Source organism: Amblyomma maculatum, chromosome 3, assembly GCF_055883805.1.
Source record: "Amblyomma maculatum isolate TAMU_Amacu chromosome 3, ASM5588380v1, whole genome shotgun sequence".
NCBI lineage: Eukaryota > Metazoa > Arthropoda > Arachnida > Ixodida > Ixodidae > Amblyomma > Amblyomma maculatum.
Window position 1 is genome coordinate 80,071,430 of NC_139346.1, and position 27,605 is coordinate 80,099,034.

Below are 27,605 nucleotides of genomic sequence, written 5' to 3' on the forward strand. Positions count from 1 at the left end.
GAGGAGGAAATGGGCATGGGCAGCGCATGTAGCGCGCAGAGAGGATACCGATGGTAGCTTAGGGTGTCAAATTTGATTCCAAGTGAAGGAAAGCATGGCAGGGGGCGGGAGAAAGTTAGGTGGGCGGATGAGGTTAAGAAGTTTGCAGGGCTAAAGTGAATGCAGCTAGCACAGGAGCTGGTTAATTGGAGGAATATGCAAGGTGCCCTCGCCCTGCTCTGGGTATAGCTCAGATCATCACGATGAAGGCATTCATCGGTCAATAAGGGTGAGAGACGGAATTCCAAGAGAAAGCCAACCGTAGCAGGGAGTAGCACAAAACAAAATCTATGGACAACAAATTGGAAACTTTGCGTGGATTAGACCACGGCTCAGGAACAGAAGGCTAATTTTGGCAATAGTATATGCGGGCATGTATTTTTGCGTGTGTAGGGAAGGAAGTAACCAACGGCCACTGAGACAAAGGGAAGGGTCGGGTGTGTTTTTGTTGATGTGAAGGGATATCTAGAAGTTAAAACGTATTTTTATAGTAGAAACATCAATCCCACGCTGCCTGTCGCATCTGACTTGCGACCTCCTAATTTAGCTTTCGTTGCTGTGCCATGTATCTACGGCGACGAATGTGCAATTGTCACATTCTTGAGGACAAACGTGTTGCGTGCATTGAGAGTTCTCGCCAGCGCCTCCTTACTCCTTAGCGGCGGACGTGAAACGTCCTGTGATAATAGGAATGTGTCGTGGACACGATCCAGTGTGGTGTTCCTCTTTGATATACTTTGCTTCTGCGATGGTACCTTTCCGTTTCGTTTTCTTGTGTCCTGGCTACCCAAACTTCTACCTGTTAATTTTCCTGATTTACGTTTTTCGATCCCAAATGTCTTTTTTATTTTTTCACTCCAATCGCGTTCTGCGTTCTTCAACTCATTTATGCCTCTCCTCTGTTTTTAGAGCGGAGCGCTTTGGAGCCCGTTCCTGCGTTTCGCGTCGTCGTCGCCGTTGACCTCGCAACCAGCTCCGTCCCCCCTCAGCCCCATAGCTCAGCCCTCCACTTCCTCCGTAGCACTAACCAGTACTTTGCTAACTAATCACTAACCATTATAATTAATAAATAGCTAGTCATTAACTACTTCTAATCGCTCATTATACATGTCTAAAATTCGCTTTGTCTCTAAGCGAAATGAAAGGCACCGCACGAACGCGTGGATCGAACGCCACACTGGCCATCGCGGATCCCCGAACCAAACCTATCCTAAGCGACTCAAAGAACGCCGTTCAAAATTTCGTTATAAATGCTTTAAGCGCCCTCGCGACGCGAATTCTGCGCAACCAATCTCTAAATCACAACATCCATCTCGTATGGGTCCCGGCTCACACGGGTAACTCCGGAAACGAAGGGGTCGACTGTCTAGCCCGAGGCTTGACCAACCGGGAGACGGGAGATCTATCGGGAACGGACGCGCCCGTCGAGGCGCTGCGCACATAGCAGAGGTAAACTATTATCGCGAGCTAAGATGCACGTACTCAGCCCCTCATCCCGATCTGAACCAGCCGCACGCCACGACAGTCAGACTCCTACAAACAAAGACCATTCTTATCCCCTACCGATTATCTTTAATTACTAACGGAGAATACAACCCTGTATGCCAGCACTGTGGTGACAGGTCGCCCAGGAGGCCACCCTAAACCATGTACTATGGGAAAGCGGCAGCAATCCTACTCAGCAAACACACTCTTACCAGCTCCCTCAGTGGAGAAAATGTTACAAGCTGTTGGCCAGCCCAAGAAAAATTACGCCACTGGCCCTCGCCGCGCGAGCTCAAGAGGTCGCCCCCGACTGGAGGCCACCCTGTACTCGCCCTAGCCGGAAATAATTCCTTCCATTTTGTGGCCATAAAAGGTGTTATCACCACCACCTTTCATTTCGGCTTCCTCGAACGCCGCACTACAGAGCATATAGAAATATAGACTGAAAACAGTAAGCATCAGCGGCGCCTAAAATTGGTTGACAGCAAAGAGAAGGAGCAGTATCTGTCACCTTAACCGAGCTGTAAAGAAAACGAGAAAGGTGGCAGCGAAAACAGAAAGAGGTGCTGTTGTGGATCGCTTCGGACGACGACAAAGCTTCCTTTATGACATTCAAGAACTATTAGTGGAGTGTTTGTTAAAGCAATATGTGTGAAAAATTAAAAAAAAAGTTTTCTGCAATTGTACATACGTCTTGCTCGAAAGCTTTACCTCAATCTATCGAAAAGGTTAATCACCTAATGAGCTGGCTCATATTTTGCATTAGAAGTAACATAATTGTCAGAATTTTTTTAGTCCGCTCGTCTTATTTTCTTGATTCGTTTTTGTTCCCACAGTGCCCGCACCTTCGGTCCTCCTGCCACCAACAAGAAAACGTCAAGCTTCTAGGCATGCTGGCTCTAGCCTTGTTTTTTGTGGCGAAAGCTACACTGCCCACGAACTTGCGATTTCGCTGTGGCGGTGCTCTGAGGAGGCGCAGAAAGACGTTGAGCCGCTGCCTAACAACCGGCATAGATGGCGGACGCCGCGCGCTCGCCGCGTAGTCGCCGCCGCCATTTGGTATGGTCACACCACTTGACTTTTCGTGGCTGTAGGCTTCGCCCGCTTCGCCAGCTGTGTGGCATGCTTGCTAACATGTCGGAGGATTGAAAAGGAGAACTTGTGTGTGCCGCCACCACAGCTGAGGTGGCATTATGGACGGCGACAAGTCTGCTAAGTAGGAGGAGGCTTGTAATCAACATTGGAAAGAGATTAAGAGTAAAAGATCGGCCAGGATACAGAGGAACAGCGTGTCGAATGACTGGCTAAATGCCGTGAATGTGCCGCCGCTAGACGGGCACCTCTGTCTAAAACAGAAATGTGTCGTCTTTAATGCAACAACGACATATTTAAACAACCACACTAACCTGGACTTGTAGTCAAGATCAATCAAAGCTAACAGAACTATGCCTCAGCTTTCGCAACTTATATCCTGGCATAGCGGAGCTAAGCCACTACCAATGTTTTTTCACTTTTCTTTTCTCTGTCCACTGTTCTCACTAGTCATTTTTGCAGTTTTTTGTCTAACTGGTTTCTCTTTATTTCTTATGAACGCTTGCAATAACCTCTGGTTCGAAGCGGGCTTTCTCTGACATCTATTTAGTTTATTTTCTATGCCTTGAAATTTCACAATAAAGGACATTGAGTTTCTTCCCCACCTCCGGGCTGCGCTCCGTAGTGAACGGCGGATATAAATGCGGAATGAGGTCTATATAGTTTGACTACAAGTTTTAAAGTGAAACCCATCGAAGTGTGAGTATCATTCTAGCATTTCCTCTTCTTCTTGGGCTTAGCTTGCCATTGTTTGGCCGAAGTCTAATGTGGAGGGCGTAATAGCATAAAACATATATGAAATTTTCTTCCAGACATTCTTTAAAGGTCAAAATAATATAAAACAAGGCAGTCAGGTATCCTTCAATTATACCTTTCTTGTGTGTACGTGCTAAATATTGTGCCTGTATGACACAGAGGAGCTCCGAAGGCTTTTGTGCGTGTGGAAAGGAAAGTAGAGAAAAATTATACGTAAAATGTTCGTGGATATGAATACAGAATTCTAGGTCAAGCAACAAAAACGAGGTAGTTGTTTCATACTTTAAATAAAGAAGAAATTGATTGGACAGGGCATCCGGTACGAAGGCATGAAAACATTGGGCGTTACGTTATTCCAAGAGAATCAGTCTGAGTAAGATGTGGCATAAATTTAAATGGCCGGATGAGATTAGGAAATTTTCGAGGATTAAGTGGAGGCAACTGGCACAGGACCAGGTTAATTGGAAGTCCGGCTGATATTGGTGCCTCTATAGTATACCACCTCTCTGTTTTGGTACATCCGCTTCATAGTCTCGCCATCGTGGTCAATGGCGCGCAGGATGAATTCTTGTGAGCATTCTGAAACGGCTCAGCTTTCGCGCATTCTTTAAATATTTCGGTGTATTGTTACTTAGCACCACTTCAGTATAAATGAAAAAATCAATTCAACATAAAAGAGCGAATACAAGCACACGCGAGGTATAGGTAGTTCTTGCTATTTAATTTCAATACAGGTTCTTTTGTGCTTAGGCGAACACTATTTCATAAAGAAGCTATCATTATTCTATGCAATATATACACGCTTTTAAGTCCACATTACCAGAAGAAACCAGCGTACAATACAACTGAAGAAGAAAGCAATGTGCAGAAGAGTAGATGCAAGCAACAAATTTTATTCATCTGTTCAAGCATAGTGTGCCCCAAAGATGAGTAGTTACCTACTGTGGTGGTTCGTTGCCTGGCATTATAGCGATTTCATTATAGCGATTTACAAGGCAAAAGAAGGTGACGGCGATGAGCCTAAGCGCACCTCCTATTTATAGTAGGTATAGGCACAATCACTTGCCAGTAGATGCAGCGATAGCGTGCGCTAGAACATCCGCCTCGCATGCAAGAGAGCCGGGGCTCGAAGCCCGGTGCCGGGCAATACTCCACCGGATAAAACAAATCCGCGTGTCAATGGAATTGCATAAAAGGGTTTGCGGTGCGACCTGATGCCGGTGAACGCCTCCGGCAACGCACTCCCTCACCAAAACAGGAGTTGGCAACCCTGGTGCAGTAATTGGCCGCCACCTCCAATGATTACTCCGATTACTCCTCCCGGTCCTCAGCCACCAGCGCCTGCGGAACAACTGACCATGGCGGCGGTCAGACCTGTGACGCAGCAGGAGCCCAAGTAGCACACATTACATGGCCCACCGGGGCCCCGTATGGGCAAGTTGGGCTTGGGCAACTACAATAACACCCACGAGGGCCCGCTTTAGGGATCAAGCGGGCAAGCCCAAATTGGGCTTGCCTCTGCTTTTTTTCATTTGGGCATTATATAGGCGTGGAAAGGGCTAACTGAGTACATATTCCCACACCTGGCCCTCAAGGGTCCCGCTTGGGGAAATTTTAGGGCCGATGCAAATGAAATTTGGGTTTTGTGTAGGAAACGCATGGGCTGATCTAAATGGTGCTGCCCACTCAAAAACCGAGTAGGTCCCGCATGGGCCGCGGTGGGGCTAAATACGGGTATGCCCGCACATTGCCTACATGGGACCCTTGAGGGGTACTTGAAGGAAGGTCAGACGAAAATCTGGAATTCATGCAGAAAATTCCTGGGCTGCCCCAAATTGGGCTGCCCGCAAAAAACCTAGATAATTTCCGCATGGCCTTTATCGGGGCAGGCAATTGCTCCTTCCCACTTCTGCCCGCATCGGTCTCTTGCGGGGCAATTTAGGGCAGATGCGATGCAAATGTGGGCCTAAAGCAATTTAGAAGACGGGCTAGTCCGAATGGGGCTGCCCACGCAAAAACCGAATAGGTCCCGCATGGTTTGCGGCCGGGCTGAAAAGCGACCACACCGCCACGCTGCCCACACGGGTATTTCTTGGGGTACTTGAGGGAAAATGCAACATATATTCGTAGTCCATGCAGTAAAATCAAGATCAGCCCAATTGGGGCGGCCTATGAAATGCCGCAGTGGGCCCCAAATTGGCCGTAGGCGGGCTTACCGCTCTGAAACGTCTCCACCATATCTTTAAGGCACCATTTTATTTATGTAACTCATGTTATACCGGCTACTAATTGCCTCTTCTGGAGGTTTCACATAACTGTCCTCAGCATATCTCTGCTATGAATACGGACTATTTACACTACCTTTAAGGCACCATTTTATTTATGTAAATCATGTTATACCGGCTACTAATTGCCTCTTCTGGAGGTTTCACAGAACTGTCCTCAGCATATCTCTGCTATGAATACGGATATTTATTTTTTCTCTAACATCTACGCTAATTATGCAGTGTCGACAGAAAATATGCAACAGTAACTGTTCCGCTTTACGAGTATGCACTGAACGACCTGCAAATGTTTCCTGCGGCATTACTATTCTACACACCACCGAAATAAATATTCAGACCAACATGTTGGAGTTGATGTGGGCCAGCCCACATTATTGTAGTGTTGGGAATAAATTTCTCTCATGTTACTGAGTGTCGCACACAAGCAAAAAAATAGCGCCTAATGTTTCACAACTGATGATTATTGGAATTTGGGCAGCCCCGAAAATGCCAGATTCAACCCATCAGGGCAGCACGTGGGTCAGCCCGAAACGGACTGGCTTTCGCAAATCCCGCGCCTGTATAATTCAGGTATTGGAGGGATTAATCGACTTAAAAATGAAAACCCTTGATCAATGGGATGGCATTGCCTGCACAAATGTGGGACCCATTAATGATTCTGGTGTGCTGCCCACATTCGTCTACCTGGGATGAATGCGGGCAGCCCTATTTGGGCTGCCCACGCGGATACAGATTGGGACCGATAGCGGCAGAATTGGGCAGCCCACGCGGGGCCCCTCTGGGTACGTGTTGCAAATCCCGCATGGGGCCTGTATGGGCTGCCCTCACGGGCCCAACGCGGGCCCCCACGTCATAGCCCACTTTGTGCTACTTGGGGAGGTGTTCATAATTCCTGGCTCCACTGGACAGGCCGCCATTTGAAAATGACCCTGGCAGCGTTTAACGCTGGAACCCTAGCTAGTGAAGCTAGTTTAGTACTGCTGTTAGAGGGACTAGAGGGTATGAAATAGGATGTCACAGGGCTTAGTGAGGTTAGGAGGCCGAAAGAGGCATATACCCAAGTAGCACGCCGTCAATGAACTGCCATCAGCTGAATATTGGGGCCAATAATGGTGTTTCATTGGAGCACTACCCGTGCCAAGATCTAAGCTAATCTACTAGACTGGCTTTCCTACAATGGGCACCAATGGCAGACTAGGTTATTTATTCGCATGCTGCCTCACTCAACGGCTGCCCATTATCTTCCACCCAAGCATACGCACTGGCTCCTATATAATGTACATCCAGCCACTCTCACTGGCTATCCAATACTTACAACCAAGCTTGCTCCCTGGTTTTTATTAACTGCTATCCAGCTAGGCTCATCGGCTGCCCAACTTCGCCCACCCAAGCTTGTCCACTAGTATGCATCATTGGCATCTAGGCAATCCCATTATTGTTTGTTGTTGTTTTTGTGACTAATATTTGATGGGTGTTACAGCTCAGAGGCAGCTAAGGCCATCATGCGCCAAACACGGGATTGAGTTTGTTTTAGTGCAGGTATTTTACATGCAGCCAATAATATATATAGCATCCTGAAAGTATGCATGCATTGACACAAAAAAGCCAGAACTGTTCGCTTCATGGATATCTAATAGGTGTGCATGTGGTACATAGTGAAAAAAAAACAATAGGCAAAATTCTTTCAGGCTTCCAGGACTTCACCTCTGGTTAGGTCTATTGACAAGGTGTTGGCAGATCCCAGGTTCTAGGAAGACGCCGCATTAAAGGCAGCTTCAGGTGTCTGACAAGCCCGCATCTCTAGCATGCGCCTTGTGGTCTCGGTTTAAGGACAGCAGCTTTCAGCAGCCCTTGCCGATGCATGCTCGAGCAGCTTGCATGTCACCATCTTCCTTTCGTACAAACATCTCCAAGCAAAAACAAAAATAAGAGGCAGTACTATGCAGAATTGTTTCTTTAGTACAGCTTGGGCAAACTGTTCATGAGCAATAAAATTTGCCGCTGCTACAAAATTAGTTTGAACAACTCAGTGTGCTGAAACTGGAATGCATATTTTTTGGTGCAATAAAGTTGGAGCAAAAGATTTTCTTACTCTCGACGTACATAAACAGCAGATAAGCACATTCTGTTAATCTTAATTATCAGGTGCCAATGACTGGCAAAATTATTAACTTCCAGTTAATATGCCGCACTGTTTAAAAAATGGATATCTTACCGGTCGTCCAGCACAGCCGTGCATGTAGCGAAAACCGAAGCAGCCAAGAGGAAATTGGCACGCAAAGGCCCGTCCTAGTGATCCCGAGTCTTTACTCCTGCAGGGAAATGTAGCAACATGGGAGACCAAATAAAGCAACAAATTCTCCCAAAACTCTACTCCATTACGAACATATATCTTAAAATAAAGGGTCAGTGGTACTCACACTGAGCTGCAGACTTCCGCGAGAACAGGACGAGGCATGTCGTGGTTCTACTCTTTATTCTTCGAGTGCTTGCGGAGCTGCAACAGACAACCCGCGAGGCGCGCACCTGCGCTGCTAGAGAAAAGAGGGAAGACCGAAGAGAGAGAGAGAATGCGCCGGCGCCAGTCATGCGAGCGCGGCACCACTGTCTGCATGGTTTCATATGACACCGCAAGTTGGGTTAGAATTCCGCCGGGGGTGAATGGACGCTGCTCAGGCGCGGAAACGAAGCATGAGTACGCTGCAAAGGCGCGGGCTGGCGCCGCTGCGTCGCAAATAGTCGCCTGTCTAATACAGCTAGATAGAACGTACGGTCTTTGCCAAAAGCAACCATTGCTCCTTAGGCCTGTAGTTAGGCGTTATACAGGACATGCCAAATTATTATTCACCTTTGCGGAAAAAAGGCCCTTCGCTCTTATCTGTAAAGACATTTTTTGACTTTTGAAAGGGCTCCAAACAGGATTAAAAAGGAAACCCAGCAGCCAGGTTACTTTTGGAAAAGAGGATACGTTTTTTTCTAAACTGTTAGAGCGAACGAACGTAATTTCTAGATTGCAATACCCTCGGTCTGGTTGCAATGTGTTTTGAAAATATTTCTAAGCATGCAGAATCTGCCCAGAATACTGCGTAGGAACAAGCATTTAAACGCATAATTTTAAGCCGACTTTGCAAAAATATTCGAAGGCAGGTCATGAGAGTTCTACACGCGCTTATACAGCTTTCACACAAAAGTAATTTCCTTGAAGAGCAGTATGACCAGGCAACAATAATTTTATGACAAACATTTCGGTGGTGAGCACGCATTTATGTTTTTGTTTCTCTAAAAAATATTATTGGGACTTATTTCCAGTCTCCAATTGTGGGGTTTCTATGCTTCAAGCTTCTTCAAAAACTTTCCCTTTAAATCTTTACCAGGAAAGGTCAAGTCCGAACTAGTTAACAGCTGCCACAGCAAGTACGCAACTTGTAAACGTTGGCAGCGTGCAATGCTATTGAATTTAAATACTCTTCATTCCAGAACATCTGAGAAAGCTAGAATTTTTCTCTGCTAGGCAAAGGTAGAGAACGTATAGAAAATAATGCTTTCATTTTTTTTATGTGGGAGGATCTACCTTTTGACTATGAGCTATGCTGCATCAACAGCCTAAAGTGTTTGTTCATCATTCGTGTGTTGCTGAAGCACTCAAAGCAGAGCACGCCGGCATATAGGAATAAAGTGCAAGTTTATGGCTGATGTAAGTTTCAGCACAAAATAGGCTGCAGCTAGACCGTCTTTTGTTCTTACAAGACCACCTACGGCGTAATACAGTCGATGCTGGTGCCTCGTTGAGGAGTCAGCATACATGACAAAACGGTGCAGCATTTGCCTTCATACCACAATCTCTTCGACCTCTTTTTTCCAGAAATTTATCGTTTCTTTCACAACTCAAATGAAATAATGCATAAATAAAGTATCTGTCTATCTCCAGTTCTGGAGGAAAGTTTTCAGGATGCGGATGTAAAACCTGATCGCAACAAATTAAGCCGGGCTGTCATCCTATAGTATATATGGTTTTGAAGATGCTACGTCTTACTGGCCTACTGCAGACTGCAGAAGTGTGTCTGCTTGTATACTGCGCCGTATTGTGATTCTATACATAGGCAGCGACCGTTGTCAGCTTTAACAAAATTATGCGTGTTTTGTTGAGATTTTATCGAGGAGGGCGACGAAGTATTCTTAAAATTTTGACGTATGAGTGTCCTCACTCATCACGCGGAAGACGTATAGAAGAAATGGTAGAGCCTGTAACTGCTGCGCATTCCACATTTGTACTAAACGTCTTCACAGTTGAGAACGGCGCAACAGTCGGGCATTTCTAAGCGCTTCGTAGATGGCACAAGCCACGCGTCCGAATCGATGGCAAACATTGCACGAAGCATGCCCTGCTTGCATGAGATGTGCCACACAATCATTCATTGCGGGGCTTTCTAAGTGGTTTGGCTAAAGAATCTCTGCCTTTATCCCATGACATGAGTTTGTCAAGAAAATGAAGCCTTACGCCGGCAGGGGTTGCGCCACCGGAGCAATGGGGGAGGATCCTATACCAACCGTGCCCTTACAGCCTAAGCCATTTTTCTTGTATAAATGTTCTTTACTACTGTTACTATATCGTTGACGATGTATAAAACATACTTGAAAGCCGCCGCGAAGAACACGACAGTATTGTTCGGGACGTTACAAATATATCAAGATATACAGGTTCAGATTGATCGTTAATATCTGCAAGCCAATTCCGGCCACCACATGTCATGCTACGTGCAATGTTTTTCCAGCTGTCAAAACTCAGTGGACAATTTCGACCACTATAACCCAGTCATATTCATTGTAAAGTAAACAAGACTGGAGGGGCCATATCTACCACTGTATGCCAAAATGTATTCAATGTAGATAAGCCAGCTATACTAACAGAATCATATCAATCAATGCATACAATGATGCGTGCAATGTTGGCAAGCTATCGCAGCCGCTCATAAAATATCGACCACTATAACCCATGACGGATACAATATTGGGAAACCATCTCTACTATTTGTGAAATATTGAACCCCATTGTATGGCAGTAAATATTTCGAGTTCACAGGCCATCAATGATGGCAAGAGAATATTGATTAACCTATGTAAAGATGCATTATATTTAGGCAAGCCATTACACTTCGGCAGGCAACATCGACCACATTAAATGCAGATATACAATGCTGGGAAGCCAAAACGACCGATTGGAGGATATTGACCAACGTATGCAGAGATACATTCGATGCTGACAAGCGGTTAATAGTCCCATTTTAATATTCACCAACTCATGCCATGATAGGTGCAATGCTGGCCAGTCGCTACAGCTTATTGGGCAATGTCCACTAGAACCAACAAGTATATAAAGTTCGGAAGCCACTTAGGCCGGTGGGATAACATTACCAATATATGCCAATATATATTAAATGTTGACAAGCCAGCTGTACTGGCAGCACAATATTGTATGCCATCGTCGACCATTTTGTCTGCAGATATGCACAATGTTGAGGAGCCGTCACGATTGACAGGGTGATATTGACCAATGTATGCCAAGATATATTCGATGTTAACAAGCCGCCAATACTGGCTTGACAATATTTACCAATGTATGAAATGATATGTTCAATGTAGGCCAGTGGCCACCACTCATTGTACAATATCGGCCACTGAAACTGAAGAGGCAGGCAATGTTGGCAGGCCACTAAGACTGGCGGGATGATATTGACCAAAGAATGCCAAGCCATATTCAATGTCAGCAAGTCATATATAATGGCAGGAAAATATTTACCAATGTATGCCATGATTCGCGAATTATGGGCAAGACGTTGCCGATGGGTCGGTAATATTGGCCATCGTATATATTATTTATACTATGTAGGCACGTAATATTATACGCAAGGTTGTTATTCCCCGCTGATAGCCCATGAATGTCAATCATGGGGGGAACATGTAAATCGCTGGTCCAAGAGAGGTCAATGGTATCGCATGGCTGTACCATTATTGGTAGCGCATTGGCAACGCGAGCCACTGGTTGACCAGACATCGCCAATCAATTTCCAATATCGGGCCGATCGCATGTGCTACATGGGTACTGTACCCAAGGATAGGCATGTACTGTGTTATCGAGGTTTACCCGAGAGGCGAGAACTAGTAGGTTTCCTTGTCACTAAGTATATAGCGGTTAATATAGTGATTTCTATAGCAATCATAAGAGCGTGGCAGGCATCGTAATTAGGCATAATAAATTGTATAAACTGAAGGTTGTACAGGCCTATGCACCTGCATGTAGTTATGATGTCCAGGCAGTTGAACGCTTCTACGAAGATGCAGAATCGGCAGTGCGAAAAGTAAAAACACAATATTCAGCTCTAACCGAGGGTGACGACATTACCCTAGAAGTAATAAACAATAATTTCAGAGATGCCATTACTGAATGCGCTAAGAAGGCGGTAGGATAGTTACAGAGGATACAGGCAAGCTGTCTGAGGAGATGAAATATTTGATAAATGCCAGAGTATGAATGCCTCCAATACAACAGAACAGATAGAATTGGCAGGGATATCAAAGCTAATCAATAAGCGCAAAGTGGCCTAAGCAAGGTGCCCGACTACTGTGCCGGACTTCCCGGGTTCGAACCCGACCACGGAGGCTGCGTTTCGATGGAGGCGAAACGAAGTGGCGTCCGTGTGCTGTGCGATGTCAACGCACGTTAAAGATCCCCAGGTGGTCGAAATTTCTCCGGAACCCTCCACTATGGCTCCTCTTTCTTTCTCTCCACTTTCACTCCCACCTTCCTCGCTTTCCTTACGGCGCGGTTCAGGTGTCCACAGAGCAAGTGTGACAGATACTGCGCCTTTCCCTTCCTGTGAACCAACCTTAACCTTAACCTTTTTTAAGCAAGTATAACACGGAGAAAGTTGAGCATGCTGTAGAGAACGGGGGAAGCCTTAAAGCGGTGAAGAAATTAGGCATAAGCGAAAATCAGAAGTATGCGCTAAGAGACAAGGTGTGCAACGTCATCACGAATATGGGCAAGATAGTCAAAGTAGCCAATGAGTTCTATACCGCTCTCTACAGTTGCCAAAGTAGACAAGAGAATAATGAGATTGACGGCAGGGAAAAACAGACGTTCCACCAGCGACGAAGGACGAGGTTAAGAAAGCAATAGAAACTATGAGAAGGGGGAAAGCAGCTGGAGAGGATAACTATAGATTTGTTGAAGGACAGGTTAGATATCGTGCTAGAAAAACCGGCCACTCTGTATACGCAGTGCCTGGTGTCATCGACGGTACCGGAACCATGGAAGAACACAAACATTATCCTCATTCATAAGAAAGGGGAAGCTAAGGACCTTAAATATTACAGACCAATCAGCTTACTGTCCGTTACGTATAAGGTACTTACTAAAGTGATCGCGAATAGAATCTCCTTAGACTGCAATCAAGCAAATGATTAATCATGGTTTCGGAAACGGTACTCTACTACCGATCTTATCCATACCGTCAACCAGGTGATACAAAAATTTTCGAAATATAGCCAGTATTTATAGATAGCATTCATTGATTACGAAAAGGCATTTGACTCCATAGAAACCTCGGCGGTGATGTAGGCATTGCGAAATCAGGGGGTAGACGAGCCGTACTTGAAAGTGCTGGAAGATATATATAGTGGCTGCACAGCAACCATACTTTTGCATAAAAAAATTTAGAGGACGCTTAAGCTTCGCCTTCAAGAGTGGAACGCGATAGCGTTATTGCACCTCGTCGAGAAAACTTACTAAACGCAAGGGTATTGGGGCATCCTCGCACCGGTACCCGCTCGGCCCGAAGGGGAGAAGCGGGTGAGCGAAGATAGTGATCTAAAGAAAGGAAAGATGCTTGATTCTACAACCTGTGAGGGTGCACGGCGAAACGTCAGGGGCGAGTGGCGCGCCACGTGTCGGGGCAGCGCCGCACATTGCGAGGAGGGGTTCTTCTGTGTTTGCCGCAAGATGGCTCTGCATGTGCGCAGAGCGCAGAAGAAATGTAGCGGAAACGTACTTCGCTACTCGTGTAACTGCGACTTCTGTAAGTAACATGCTCATAATTACCGATATACACTGCAGTATAACGTTCTACGGCATGTTTCTAAGGCAACACCGCATTCACTAGAAGCGCTTTTGTAACGCTTTCAAGCATCGAACTCGTGGCTGAGTGAAGTCTCCTATCAATTCACTCAGCCACGAGTTTGTTTCGCTCAGGACCGCGCAAAAAATTTGCCAGTGAGGGATAAGAGTGCTCAGCTGCTGCACTCTTTAATTAATGAGTGTAATCTCGAAGACGGCTATTTGTTCTCTTACGACGCACACCCTAAATACACGCATTTTCAAAAGGATGGCCACGCCAGATTAGATCGAATTTATGTCTCTGTTGAACTGGCTTCATTGTGCACAGAGTGTGACGTTAAGCCCGTAAGCTTCAGTGACCATTGCTTAGTAATTGGAACATTTGGCAGGAAACAGCGGAGGTCACGATTTAACTGGAACCTGTGGAAATTTAACGTGAAGCTTTTAGAGGACGATAGTTTTGTAAGAGAGACAACGAAAGAACTCGATAAATTACTTTCGTCGCAGGCCGAAAGCTATATAGTTGAGTGGGAGGAGCTAAAGCAGAGAGTAAAGCTTTTAGGTATCAAAACTGCAAGCGCAATTTGATATTAGGAAAAAAGAAAAGAGAAAGAAATACACGACGAGCTTTAGTTTTTGCTTAGCATGGATAGCATCCAGCCGGGAAGATATGCACAAGAAATAAAAGCCTTGAAACGACAACTTGCAAACATTGACACTGAAAAGTATAAGGCAGCAGTGATAAGAGCAAGGTCTGAAAAATTTTGGGCGGGGGAGACGCCAACTAAGCGAGCGCTGTCAGATGAGAAACGGCACGCGTATCAAAAGGAAATACGGCAAATTGACAACCGAGGTGCTGTAACTAGTGACCCTGCTACTATCAAAAATACCTTTATAGAACACTACAATGAATTGCTTGGCCGTAAACGCGAAGTCAAAAATGGCTTTCAGGCAGAATTTTTGCGCCAAATGCCAAAGCTCGATGAGGATGTTAAAACGTGTCTAGAACAACCCATAAGTTTGACAGAAATAGAAAGTGCGATAGACGAGCTTCCAATGGGAAAGTCGCCAGGACCTGGCGGGCTTGGCGCTGCTTTCTACAAAGCATTTAAAGATTACACAGCCCAGATTTTGCTTAAAGTGCTAGAGCAGTCATACGAACGTAAGCAGGTCCCACCGTCGTTTTCTACCTCGCACATTGTTTTGATTCCGAAGTATGATGAGCCAGGAAAACGCCTGTTGGTGGGTTCTTATCGGCCGATAAGCCTCACCAACGTGGATTACAAAATATACATGAAAGTGCTGGCGAAAAGGCTTCAAAGTGTAATACCGAGTCTGGTTGGGCCACACCAGACGTGCGGCATTAAAGGTCGGAGCATCGCAACTAATGTGCACGTGGTACGAACTGTTTTGGAGTGTTGTGACGCGATTGGATCTCGAGTGGCAATGATACAGCTGGACCTCGCCAAAGCATTCGATCGCGTTTCGCATGATGCCTTGTTTCAAGTATTGACACACTCAAACATAGGGCGAGTGATTGAGGAAGGTGTTCGAATGGTGTATGCGAACTGCACGACACGGATAATTGTGAATGGAGAGCTCACTGACAGCATTCGTGTGATGTCGTCAGTGAGGCCCTGTCACCCCTACTGTTTGCGGCCTACCTCGAGCCTCTCTGCCGGTCTATCATAAACAATGAACGTATAACTGGTTTTATGCTGCAGACAGCACAGGTCAAAATGCTGGCATATGCAGATGACATCGCTGTATTCTGTTCAAGCAGAGAAAGCATTCAAGAAGTTACTGCCCTTGTTGAAAAATTCTGCCGACAGACAGGCTGTGAAGTAAATTGGGAAAAAAGTGCCGGTTTCTGGCATGGAGACTGGGATGTTACGCCTGAATACTTTTCTCGTTTGCAATGGTCAAAATTGCCGACCCAGTATTTAGGCGTGCCGCTTGAATCGTACCAAGATCCCACCCCTTTCTGGGCTGGCCAAGCAGAGAGAGCGAGAGAGAAAGCTGATTCATGGCAGGGCAAGCCATTGTCAATGTTCTCACTCGCTTATGTGTGCAATGTTTTCCTTGTGGCAAAGATATGGTACGTAATGAATGTGCTTTCGGCGACGCGTGTTAGCATTCAAAAAATTCATCGTGTCTTTGCCGTTTTCATGTGGGCATCAACATGGGAAATGTGCAGCAGAACCAACCACTTTCTTCATGTTAAGGCGGGGGGCTTGGGCATTGTGCATCTCTTTTTGCGACAGGTTGTCTCGCGTTTTTTTGTTTCCTTCGTGATCAAAACGACAAATTCTTGAGGACGGTCATGCAAGTACGACTGTGTAAAATTCTTCCAGAATACGTTGTCTGTTCTGGTGAGAATATGAGTGGCGCTTTAAAAGGGTACATGCGCGAAGTTGTCTTGTCTTTCAGAATGTTGCATGCGCGTTTTTCAATGGAATACTTGAGCAAAGTGTGTAGGAAGAAGCTGTACAAAGATCTTCTGGATGTGATGATACCGTTGTCGATTTACCGTGCACCACACCGTGGAGGCCCCGGACAGGATGTCTTAAAGCGTGTGAAAAAGATGCCAGTTAGGCCTTCAGTTAAAACGTTCTTCTTTAAGCTACATTCCAACACATTACCTGTTAAAACCTGGTTACATGAAAGAGGCTTATTCGTTCCCTGGACAACAGACTGTCTCCTTTGCAAAAAACCAGAGACAATCGAGCACGTCTTTCTGGATTGCTGGGACCCAGTCTTTCACTGGAATGTTCTCCAGAGAACACTAAAGAAAGACCTTCCGTTAGATCCGTATGGCATACGGTTCCTTCCAGTCGAGAGTGAGGGTATTCCTTTGGATTTAGTCATGGTCTTGGGCCTCCACAGCCTGTGGAAAACAAGGATGAAAGTGCAACATGCAGATGTCAACACGCGTTCTGTACGCGAGAACTTTATCGAGAGTGTGCTGCTCCTTAGAGAAACGTATCGGGTGCTTTCTGATCCACCTGACTGGATCAGTGTGCTCGATGAACTGGCTGTACTCAAAAAATTTTAAACCTTTCGTGACAGCCGAAGTCTGGTTGTTGCGAGTTTTACCATTATTGTGGATCTTTTTTGAATTGATGTGAACTCAATACAGGCAATAAAGAAAAAAAAAGAAAAAAAAAACTCGTGGCTGAGTGGTAGCGTCTCCGTCTCACACTCCGGAGACCCTGGTTCGATTCCCACCCAGCCCATCTTGGAACTTGCTTTTTATTTATGAAGTGCATGCCGGGATTTATCGCTCACTGGACGCCGACGACACCGGCTTTTCTGCGGCGCGAGCTCCTTAACGCTACCGCGTTAAAAGTAACACAAGTACCACAAAGAAAGGTGTTAGGCAAGGAGACACGATATCCCCAGTACTATTCACAGCTTGCTTAGAGGAAGTATTCAGACTTGGAATGGGAGTAGTTAGGAATAAGCGTATATGGAGAATACCTCAGTAATCTGCGATTTGCTGTTGATATTGCCTTGCTAAGTAACTCACGAGGTGAACTGAAAAGACTGATTGGTGACCTAGACAGGAAAGGCAGAAAGGTAGGCTTGAAAATGCAGTATTTTGAAAAAAAAAAAAGTGGGGAAAAGACTAAGGCAATATTCAACAGCCTCGGGAAGGAACAGCAGTTTACGTTAGGTATAGCGAAGCACTGGAATCTATAGGCGAATATGTCTACCTAGGACAGGTAGTAACCGGTGATCCGGATCATGAGAAAGAAATACCAAGAAGAATAAGATTCAGATGGAGCGCATTTGGCAAGCACTCTCACATTATGACTAGCAGCTTACCGGAATCGCTCCAAAAGCAAGTATACAACAGTTGCATCTTACCTGTACTCATCTATGGGCCTAAACCTGGACGGTAACCAAGAGGGTTCAATATAAGTTGAGGAAAACGCAGAGGGCTAACGAAAAATGGTAGGGGTAACATTAAGGAATAGGAAGCGTGCAGAGTTGGTCAGAGAAATAACTCAAGTTACTGACATTCTAGTGGAAATAAAGAAGTAGAAATGGGCATGGGCAGGACATGTAGTGCGAAGAGAGGACAACCGATGGTTGCTTAGGGTAACAAACTGTATTCCAGGGGAAGGAAAGCATAGCGGGGGGCTGCAGAAAGTTTGGTGCCCGGATGAGGTTAAGAAGTTCGCAGGGGTCATGTGGATGCAGCTAGCACAGAACCGGGTTAATTGTAGAAATATGGGAGAGGCCTTCGCCCTGCAGTGGGTATAGTCAGGCTGATGATGATGATGATGATGATGATAGTGATGATGACTTGCCTGCATTTATGCGAGCATTCGAGGCATTCGCAATTGTCGGCATTATTATCAGATAAAGAAATATTACCTTAGGGTTGTAGAACACTTGAAATATTAATGCAGCTGCTTGAAAGCAATAATTTGGTACCTAGGTTTCACGACCTGTTTTTGCTTACTTCTTCCCAGGATAGTATCACATTGTGAAAACGTGCATTAATATCAGTGCATACTATGCAGCGCTGCGCAACAAAAGTCCTTTCATTTTTGGATGCATTTTCAGGCTGCCCAAGTAGGTTGTTCAAACAAAGACTCGTTTGTTCAATATATCATTCGTCACACGATGAGGGAATCTCGCAGGCAACATTTTTGGTCTCATTAAAGAAACTTTTCCGAGCACATTTGCTCACAGTTATTGCGTCAGCTATGCTGGACGCTTGTATTCGTCGTCGACTTCTTTTGTTCTTCCAGCATGCCCAGCGAGCAGCGAAGCTCAGCGCAGCTCTTGAATAAGGACACTGACCCTGTGAGAAGAAGGAAGATATATCTCTTCTTTCTCGTTTGCTGCTAGCACAAGAGCTTTCTAGAGCAATAAACTTCTTTCCTATCCTATCCTATCCTTTTGTGTTCTGCCCGTTTGCACAATAATGGAATAGCTAACACGAAGGGCAATCCAAATCTTGTAAACCTGACAACGAGTGACTACGAACACAGCGAACGATAACACTGGCACGTTTTCAGGGCAGTTGCCCATAATTGCTTTAATACTAAGTATGGTGATCTGGTCTGCCGGGATTGTAACAATCGGTATAAGTACGCGGGTGGCGCACTAGTCGGGAACATTTTAGAGCGCTGCTCTTTGGCGTCCGTTCCTGGGTTTCGCGTCGGCGTCGGCCTCGTAACCAGCTCCGCTCCATTTCATCCCCCCAGCGCTAGCAGCGACCGACTGATACCGCTGGATGCCGCTGACGCCGCTAGAGAGTCAAGATAACGTGACTGCATAGAACACCGTCGCCGCCATGCAGAAAGAGGAGGGGAGGGTCCCCCCCCCTGTTCCTGTGTGGCGGATAGTGTGCTCTTCAGTTGCCGACGCGCCGGTTATTTCACGTAGGCCCCGGCACGTTGACGAATACGTGACCGCCTTCCCACGGCTAGACCTGGTTCTTGGCGCTGCGGAAGCGAGGGTATCGTATTGTTTGCGTCGGCATCGGCGGCGTTGTCCCTGAAACCAACTCCGCAGCTGGGGTTGACTCACTATCGGCGTCAGCAGCATCAGTCAGTCGCTGCTATCTCTTCCCTCCTCCCTTTATCGCCTTGTCCGCTTGCTGCGCGCGCTTCTGCCCCCATCGTTTGCCGCTGGGTGTACACGCGGCCCCCCTCCCCCCTCTTCCTGCGAGTCTCCGGTTGTCAAAGCGCTGGCTCGAACCTAATTCCTTTCTTCGCTCCTCCACCAATGCAACCCCTGTGCGGTGGCAATCAGAGAGCCAGATCGGTGGCGGCGGATCTGTATATGTGCACCGCCCGAGCCGAAATTGCCGCTGGCGTTCGCCACTGCGAAATTAGAGAGATTTAGCTTACCGTGATCCGCGATCCGCCACCGTGGCTCTCTACCGCGCGTGGGCGGGGCGGTCAAGCTGATTGGTCCCGACGTGACAGCTCTTCGTGCCGACATCTAGTATGTGGCGCCATCTATCGGCGTCAAGGGAGGTCTGGGCATACGCAGTGGAACGCGCGCTGGCGGATCCCAGTAGCGGATCGCGGATCGCGGTAAGCTAAAACTCTCTATTATCTGCCAGTTCTTTCTGAGCCATGAGCGAGACGACCGGTGGAAGTCCTCCGTCTGCTGCTGCTGCTGCTGCTGCTGCTGCTGCTGCTGCTGCTGCTGCTGCTGCTGCTGCTGCTGCTGCTGCTGCTGCTGCTGCTGCTGCTGCTGCCGCCGCCGCCGCCGCCGCCGCCGCTGCTGCTGCTGCTGCTGCTGCTGCTGCTGCCGCCGCCGCTGCTGCTGCCGCCGCTGCTGCTGCTGCTGCTGCCGCTGCTGCCGCCAGAGCAGAGGCCTAGCGCCGTCGCCGCCAGAATCCAGAGCAGTAAGCGAGGCTGAAGCAGAAGCTCATCGCCGCCGTCGAGAAGACCCTGCCGTTCGCACCGCCGAAGCGGAGGCTCATCGCCACCGTCGAGGGCAACCAGGTGTAAGCGAGGCTGAAGCAGAAGCTCATCGCCGCAGCCGAGAAGGGAGTCTTTGTTAAAGGAATACGTGTGAAAAATAAAAAAAAAGAATCTGTGATAACGCATACATGTGTTGCTCGATTTCTTTGCCTCAATCTATCGAAAAGGTGAAACAGCTCATTTGCTGCGCTCAAATTTCGCATTAGGAAGTAACGTAATCGTCGGTAATTTTTTTCTTTTGATTTGGTGTACGTACATGGACTCATTTTTTTTACTAATAAAAATTCATATGGACTAGCGTTATGAGTAAAGAAAAGAGTTCAAGTACCTTAAACTTTGCTTCTACATGGTACTGTCTCTGTTAAGTTATTGTCTCAGTTATTGCTGAAGTGTAATGCGATCCTGAATGTTTTTTTTTTCAATTTACTGAATCTACATTCGCTAAATCCCTAAGAAGACACACTTTCGCAGTGCGCTGAAATTATTTCACGACAAACCAGCACCTAATGCCCTCCCAGCCAACGGCGCATTTTGCGTAGTCTGATTTTGTCCCTGTGTTGCCTGGTCTTTAATGTCACAACCAGCAACTCTAGCAACGACCTCGTCAGTCATATCCTCATCCACAATAAGCTAAATGATCAACCGAGCTCAAACAGACCTCTACTCTACTGTTTGTTTAGTGCAGGAGGCAATTACTTGCTAATAGTCTCTTTGCCCAGCCGCGGTGGTTAGGATATCCCGACTGCTGTGCCAGAGAGGACGAGTTGGATATACCTACCACCAGCGGCTGCATTTAAATGGAGGCCAAACGGAGAGGCGTCCGTATGCTGCCCAATATCAGCGCACGTTAAAGATCCCCAGGTAGTCGAAATTACTCCATAGATTTCCAATATGGCACCTCTTTCTCACTCATCGCTTTCATTCGCAACTGAATAATGTATTTGGTTCAGAGGAAGGTAAAGGCGCAGTATCTGTCACACTTTCTATGTGGACACCTGAACCGCGCCGTTCAGGTGTCCACATAGGGAAGGGATGAAGGTGGGAGTGAAAGTAGAAAGAGAGAAAGGGAAGCCGTAATAGAGGGCTGCGGAGTAATTTCGACCTCCTGGGGATCTTTAACGTGCGCTGGCATCGCACAGCACACGGACGCCACTTGGTTTCGCCTCCATCGAAACGCAGCCGCCGTGATCGGGTTCGAACCCGGGAACTCCGGACAGTAGTCGGGCGTCTTACCACTGCACCACCCCTCTATTCTTTCATGGCGCAATTGATGTGTCCACAGAACAAGACTAAAAGATACTGCACCTTTCCTTTCCTCTCAACCAGTTATTGTTATCAGTCGGCCCATCGTGCGTCCAGATTTATACGAATGCTTCCGTTGGAATGAGAACATACATTTTATCGACTTACACGTGACCACGCCTCCCGTCACGCAGGAACGATAGAAGACGTAGTGAGTTGAAACTGAGAAAAGTGGCGTTTTTTGGCAGTGGTTAATATTATCAAAACTATTACTGTTCTTGAATTTTCCAAATGCTTCTACCGGTTTGGCGGCGCGAACTTTATAATTTGATTGTCCTATAATAATATCTGACGGTGAGTGTTAGTTTTAAGCTCAATTTAGGAATAGCGCTACAACTCGTAAGTCCAATAGGCTAATACATATAAAGGCATGTAGACGTTCTTTACGGTATCCCTCAAGGGACGGATTTAGCAAAGCAACAACGCTAGCAGCACCTGTGTCGCACCCAGCGAAAACAAAAATAAACGACAGCCACGAATAGCTCTCGTTAAAAATTGGCAGAGGCTTAGCTTGGTTAAGCGGTAGGTGGCATCATCGAAGCAGATGTTAAACCGCCGGCGTGAGGCACCGCCACTACTCGCAGACGGCGCGAGATGGTAGCCCAGCTCTTCGGCGTGACGTCCCAACACCTGTTGCGCTCCTGGCGGACAGCGCGGGAGTTAGGCCGCTGGTGGTGGCACCGCCACTGCTCGCAGACGGCGCGAGATGGTCGCCCAGCTCTTCGGCGTGACGTCACACAGAGGTCACGCGAAAGGTCAATTGTGGCACCGCCACGGTACGGCAAAGGCTTGCTAGTGCAAGTAGTACTGCTTTCGCAATAAAAGCAGAGCAAATTCATGTGAGATAGGCAGAGTCCAGATAAATATACACCTAAGAAGCCAGACATGTCCCCTAGAGTTTCGCAATCGAGACGTATTCCACATACGAGGAAGAACCTAGATGACAGCAACGTCGTCGCAATTCCTAAATCGTTAAATGATAGTGACAAACAGATTCCAAGAAAAGGCCTACTGCCCAATGAACAATAGCTTTAATAAATACGAACATCGCCGGGATATAACTGAACTCGCGAGTAGAATGCGCAATAAGTAATCCTTCACCGAAAACCTAAATAATGTACCGGAAGCATCTAACCTACCAAGAGAAGCCAGAGCATGGTCTCCTCATGCAGAACGCAGCCCCGCGTTTTTCCTATATATTAGTCCTGTCACAAAAGAAATCATTCAAAAAGCAAAGCTAGCTCGAAAGCCCAAAAAACTTTCTTCAACCGAAACAGCTGCTGCTTTTGGCCTGTCTTCTTGAAAATATTGATGCCAGTGTGATGAAGACAAGGAAGAGCAGCAGAAGACGATGAAGTTTCCCTCTCGCGCTCGGACCGTACGTCCCTGGACTGCTAAATATTTAAACATCACTTGTTCTGAAATTATAGTGTCAACCTCCCGTGAGTGTTACCACTTTTCATTTTATATTTCACTTATTTCCCGTTTTGTTTCCTTTCCTCTACCCCTCAAATCGTTTTTTATGCAAGTATATTAAAAAAATTCTTTGCTACCCAATTCTTGGCCGATTCCCCTCTGTGGGTATGTGCCATAAGTTATTTGGACAACAACAACCACAACAACAACGACTTCGCCAACGCCGGACTCTTTATGTTACCGGCTCGGCGGCCATCACACGCCTTTTGGCCAACGTGACATCTGCTGGAGAAGTGCTGGGCAGATCTTGCATGTGCCGGACGCCCCTCTTCAAGCCGCGACTACAGCCAAGGACGCACTTCCACCGTAGAAACGCCTGTTCACCAGGGCAGCCGGTGACTACCTGGCCTATCTCCCGACCTCGGTCCGCTTCCTGATCTACGGTCTACAAGCACACAGACATTCACTATGAACACTCAAGAGATAGCTGCCAATGTCCTGCTTGACCAGCGAGACCCCCCCTCTCTTTCATGGCCTGCCTCATGAACACGCCGAGGACTGGCTGGACCAGTTCGACCGGATGGCCACCTTTAATGCCTGGGACGCCAACGCGCAGATGCGCCATGTCTACTTTGCCATGGAGGACTCGGCGAGGACCTGGTAGGTCAATCATTAATCTCGCCTGCCAACATGGGATGCGTTCAAAGCAGAATTTTTGCAGGCATTCATTAGCACATTCCGTAAAGAAAAGGCAGATATGTTTTAAGAATCGCATCCAGCATCTGAACGAAAGCGTGATGGTGTACGCGGAGGAGATGAAGCTCTTGTTCCGCCCTGCAGATCCAAACATGTCGGAGGAGCGGAAAGTGCGATTATTGATGAGAGGTGTGAAAGAACAGCTCTTCGCCGGCCTCGTTCGCAGTCCGCCAGTAACCGTAGATGCTTTTGTCACGGAAGCTACTTCCATCGAGAGAGCGCTTGACATGCAGGCATGACAGTATGAGCGCACGACTGTTTCGATGCTGTCCACGTGTACTGAGAGATCCACCGTGTCATCAGGAGACTCACTACGTGAGACCATTCGAACCATTGTGCGCGAAGAGCTGGCGAAACTCTTGCCTACGCCGGCGCAAGCGCAAGTTGCATCGGTCACCGATGTTCGCGAAGAAGTGCAACAAGCTTTGGGTGCTTCGCCGCTTCTTGCAAGCCCCCACAGACACGTACAATAAGTTACGCCGCCGTCGCAAGCCATTTCCTGCCGCCTTCAACACCATGTCACGAAGCGCCAGTGCCGGCTGCTCCCCAAATGCCACCTTCTCAGTCGACGTTCCTCCAGTGACCCAGGCGCCGCCGAACTGACATCTGGCGAACCGCGGACTACCAGCCGTTGTGCTACCATTGTGGCGAAGCTGAGCATGTCTGGCGTCGCTGCCCGTACAAAGAAATGGGTCTCCGTGGGTTCCCCTTCGGTGCTCGCTGCCCACAGCCAGGAGAGCGCCCACGAGAGACTGCCAGCTACCTTTCTAACCCGGAATCAGTTCAGCGCCACCGATCACCTTCGCCTCGCCGCAACGATTCCTCCGAGTCGCGGGATCAGTCTAGAAATTCCCGTAGGGGAAACTAGACGCAGCAGCCTCTGGAGGTGTGGCTGCTTGGCTATGAAAAGTAAAGAACCCTCCAATGGCACAAATTATTTCGCTGACGCCGAACCAACCAGAAACGACGACGATTACCAAGCCGCCCAAGTTAATGACAAGCCGAAACCAACTGCGTAGCCCGACTGTTTCTTTACGACACCGCGCCTCTTCGACGCACCGAGCCGAGACCGGACATCTCGACATTACCGCAGCGAGACGTCAACGAAAGCCGAATCAGACCTTTCAGTGGACGGCATCGCCGTAACCGCTTTAGTGGATACTGGGGCCGATTATTCCATACTCAGTCGATCATTCGCCGCTGCACTCAAGAAGGTTACGACAGCTTGGGACGGCCCACAGATACGTACCGCTGGAGGATGTTTAATTACATCTAGAGGAACGTGCACAGCGCGAGTCACAGTTCAAGGGCGAACCTTCTCGGCAACGTTTGTTGTGCTAACGGATTGCTCTAGCGACGGCATACTGGGTATGGACCTCCTGACGTAAAACGGCGCCATCATCGACCTGCAATCTCAGTCGGTTCAGTTTTCGACTGAGAATTCCCTCGAAGTGTGTTCTGCCGGCGCCGCTCCCCAGTATCGACAAACACGTGGCTGTTCCTCCCCGCTCCAGTGTAGAAACTCCTGGAGCGGGGAGGAACAGCCACCGTCGTGCGCACACCCTCCGGGAAATTGAAGGTGTCACCGGGAGTAAATCGCATTTGCTACTCGACCGCGGCATTGCTGTATCTCGGGCTGTCGTCATCCTCGAATATGGCAAAGTCGACTTACTTCTCACCAATTTCACCAAGGAACACCGGTATCTCAGTAATGGAACAACGGTCGCTTATATTGATGCCATCGCTGAAACTAGGTGCGTGCACAGTTTAACTTGTGATTCTCGACCGGAACAAGAGGAAGTCGTCGACCTAAAGCATGACATCAACCCGGCACTACCGCAGACGGAGCAGAATATCCTGCGGAACCTCCTCAATTGCTACAGAACTGCGTTCGCGTCACTGCCGCGCCTCGGTCGAACACACCCTGTAAAACATCGTATTATTACTGAAGATGCAGTACAACCACTCCGACCGTCATCCTATCATGTCTCATCTAGAGAACATGCCGCAAATTACCACTCACGTTAAGGAAATGCTTGATCACGACGTTGTTTGACCATCTCAGAGCCCTCGGGCGGCACCTGTCGTCCTTGTCAAGAAGAAAGACGGCACATTATGGTTGTGGGTTGACTACCGACGATGAAACAATGTAACTAAAAAGGATGTTTACCCCCTGCTCAGAATCAATTACGCTTTAGATCGCCTATGCATCACCAAGTATTTCTCTTCCATGGACCTCAGATCTGGATACTGGCAAATCGAGGTAGATGAGAGGGACCGCGAGAAGACCACTCCCGACGGACTGTGTGAGTTTCAGACAATGCCGTTTGGCCTTTGCTCCACACCAGCTACTTTTCAAAGGCTTATGAACACGTCTTCGCGGACCTGAAATGGCAGACGTGTCTCGTATACCTGGACGATGTTATCGTCTTCGCCCCAAGATATTGTTAATGAGCGGTATTCGCTGGCCGTGCTGACGAAAAAGAAGTGCGACAGACTCCCAGAAGAAAAAGACGCAGACGAGTGCTATGCTGTGCGAGTGCTGTACGTTTGTGAAACAGAACGTGCATAATAGGGCTTGAGGCGGGACACATGCACTATTTCAGGGGATGGCGCTCTGGACGAGGATTTCGGAGGCACAGATTCAATTTCGTATGTGACGTCTGTCACGGGGCGCAAAACTCGGTAAGGGCCTGTGTAACGGGGCAAAAGTTTTTCACACAAGCCCACGCGATGGCACGGGAGCCACAGCAAGACGAGTGACCCAGGAGTGTAGTGGACATCACTGTGGCGACTGTTGAAAAATCCAAAAATAATCCAGGAGCAGCTAAAGGCTGTCACCCCCCACTACCTAGAAATCTCTGAGGTGCGTCCGTTTGGCAGGAGAGGTATCCTATGTAAGTCCGCGAATATACAGTGTGTGTCGGACTTGCTTCGATGCACATCGTTTGCATCAGTGCCTGCTAAACCTCTTATACCTGAACAGCTGGCATGTGCAAAAGGTATTATACGCGGCGTGGATTCGTCGGCTTCTCCGCAAGAAATGATTGAGGCATTTAATGAGGCTGACATTGGCATCTTATCACTATTCCGTTGCAGCAGGGATGCTGGGCGCTCTAGGGTGCCAACAGAATCAATAATAGCGACGTTTGCCGGGGCTAACTGCCCAACAGAGATTAAAGTATGGCCCATTGTGTACCGTGTAGATCCCCTGCAGCCTCGCCCTTTGCAGTGCAAAAACTGCTGGCGATTCGGACACAGCAGCAAGGCGTGCAAATCCGCATCACGCTGCAGACTGTGCGGAGACAACCATTCATCTGACATGTGCACTTCTGCTGTGGTAATTTGCGCACTGTGTCATGCAGATCACCCTGCTGATGATGGTACTTGCCCAAAACGCGCAGATGAACAAACTGTTCTTAACATCATTCAGCATAAAAGGTGTTCTAGAGCAGATGTCTATGCACAGCTGGACCATAAGAAGAATTCGTATGCAGCTTGTGCAAAAACAATAGCTTCAGATGTGGAAACAGGCATAACAAAGTCGGTTGTCTCAGCTGTAGAGAAATCTCTTGAGGGTTGCTTCGAGCGTATGTTAAGCACGCTTACAGAAGCTGTGTCACAGGTCATAGCTACAAAGACTGGTTCGACCGAAATTGCAGCTTTGCAAGTTGGCAACCCTGGTATAGCTGAATGCCATGCTCCTATGGTTGCTAGGGCCTCTGTTGAGGGAGATTCTACCCAGACGACGCCTGCTCCTTTTTTGTCAATGAATGTACAGGGACAGGGTTCTGTGGATACGCACGTGTCCACCGTTTACCCATTGGATGTAGAGATGACATGTTCGTCCCAGAAGCGTCGCGCTTCTTCCTCTGCCTCAAAATCCGCCCATTCTAACACTAAAAG

At 47.6% G+C, this 27,605-nt stretch overlaps 1 long non-coding RNA gene and 1 pseudogene across 3 annotated transcripts; both read right to left on the reverse strand.

Moving 5' to 3' along the window:
* LOC146195059 (uncharacterized) overlaps positions 1-27,605 on the reverse strand; it is a 54,375-nt pseudogene that overhangs the window by 6,137 nt on the left and 20,633 nt on the right.
* LOC146195060 (uncharacterized) lies at positions 3,980-8,198 on the reverse strand. Of its 3 annotated transcripts, none has more exons than XR_014705529.1 (3): positions 8,078-8,198; positions 7,873-7,969; positions 3,980-4,713 (listed from the first exon to the last, which is right to left on the reverse strand). It is a non-coding gene; the product is annotated as an uncharacterized LOC146195060 (long non-coding RNA). The 3 variants fall into 3 exon arrangements; XR_014705531.1 differs by having other exon boundaries at positions 3,982-4,746; XR_014705530.1 differs by having other exon boundaries at positions 3,984-4,724.